Source organism: Austrofundulus limnaeus, unplaced genomic scaffold (genome assembly GCF_001266775.1).
Source record: "Austrofundulus limnaeus strain Quisiro unplaced genomic scaffold, Austrofundulus_limnaeus-1.0 Scaffold191, whole genome shotgun sequence".
NCBI lineage: Eukaryota > Metazoa > Chordata > Actinopteri > Cyprinodontiformes > Rivulidae > Austrofundulus > Austrofundulus limnaeus.
The window spans coordinates 116,129-118,222 of record NW_013952593.1 but is presented as its reverse complement, the minus strand read 5'-3'; positions in this window follow the sequence as shown (position 1 = coordinate 118,222).

The window sequence follows — 2,094 nt, the reverse complement described above, 5'->3', positions numbered from 1 at the left end:
ATTTAGATGTTTTCAGCTCATGTAATTATTTATTCTTCATATTTGATCATTTAATAAATTACATTTATCCCAGAGCAGCTGTGTCACAGGATGGTCCTAATATATAAATAATTTTAGCAAATCAAGAACCTTGTTTTTTGATAAAATTGTGAATGAAATTTGTGGATCTTTATGATAAAATAAAATAACATTTAAAACCCACCTAGAGAACATGGCAAGTTGTTTTTATTTATTTTTAAATATATATAATTTTTTGACTGGGGTGTCAAACAGAGAATCATCTTTGCTTTAATATGAGGCAAACAAATTGATTTCCTGTGTGGCTCCTCCCCCAGTTTACCCACCAAGACACCGAGAGGTCTTGGAGAGGAGCCGGTGTCTCCCTCTTGGTTTGGAGGTGATAAACCAGACTTACAGCCACCTGGGGTGACCTGTGTGGTTGAGTCAGGTGAGTCTCCTCCAGGACACAGGGTCGGGATGCTTTAAGCTCGGCCTCTGGCTGCCTTCTATCCGGCGGTCGCTCCCTTCGTTAACCCCGGCCTCTGGATCAGCGCAGTAGCTCAGGACACCTCCAGCAGCCGGTCACCACCGTTCACGGCAGCTCCTCCCTTGGTGGATCTATACTTCTTACAATGACCAAGATGATGTTTAGTGACCTGGACAGCAGGTCTCAAGGTAACTGTTAAAGGGAGTTATCCTATCTCCCCGGGTTAATAACCATTAAAAATGAACTCTCTATTAATTTATGACCTCTTGTTGTTACCTTGTTGCTTTAAAGTAAATACACACTCAATATTCAGAGAAAAACCTTAAAAATCACTGTCCAGTCATGTTAGCTGTCTTTTATAATGATGAAAGCAGTTTAATAGAAATTGCAAGAAAAAGCCACATTTGATTATAAAAATTACAGTACCAATTAAAATTGATGGTGGTAAAATAAAAAAGCTCTAAAGTACTACTCTAACCTCATGGTTAGGTTGTGTGGCATTTTCTGTTTATTTAGAGGGCAAGGAGAAGTAGGAGGAAAGTTGATTACCTCCATAATGAGGAGCAGACAATGGTCAGATGGTCTCTTGATGCTGAGTTGATGAATCTGGTCTCTGGGCTGTGACTTGCTTGAGGGCAGAGCGGCAGCTTTTCCTCAGCTGAGATCTTCTGAGTCTGGCTTCCTCTTCATTGGTTGCTCCTCGCCTTGCTGCGTGGTCTCCAGGCTGGCCCAAAAGGACCAAGTGATGCTCAAAATGCTCTCTTTTATACAGTTTTGGGCTGCATTATTTCCTCTTTCTTTGCTCCATCCATGTTATCATGTCAGCCTGTGATTGGCCAGTGGTTTTCATCATACAACTAACTGGAACTTTCCAGAGGCCTTTAAAGTTTCCTCTTCTGCTGCCTGCAGCTTCTGCAGGTTTCAGCAATGCATCCTCTCAAGCCCATATTTGGTTAGCTTCCTCCTCACTGCCAGTAACCCACTTCCTCTTTCTTCTCAGATCTCTGCATCTGCACATCCTGTTTGCTGCTTGTTGGAACACTCAGTCTCAACCGTTTTTGCACACACTTTAACTCTAACCTTCTAGACTTTTTAAGCAAATAAAAATACATTTCACTAATCCACCATCTAACATTTAAAACACATCTTATTATCACATTTCATTATTCAAAACACACTTTGCAATAAGCATTTAAATCATTACAAAATCATTACATTTGTTTATCATTTGCCAGCATTAGAATTAATAAAAATTATACTTCTTACTCCTTCATCTTCTTCCTCCTCCTCTTCTCCTCCTTTTGGGCCGGTGTCCCTTCATCCCAGCTCCTCTTGTGACCTCTCTTCCTGTCTCGTCCTCTTCTTTGCTGGAGGTCAAAGGTCGGATCCGCAGGCCTGCTTCCAACCTTTTCAGTAGCTGGCACAGCCAGGTTTCTTGACAAAATGTTCTGTTATTTAATGTGATTTAATTAGAAGAACTCAGTGAATCTCACAGAAAGACTCAGCCTGCGTGAGCAGCGGCGCGTTGCTGTCACAGCAGTCTCTCATCAGGAGGAGAGTTTAGTCACTCACACAGAGTTGGACAGATCTGTTCAATAACAACATTC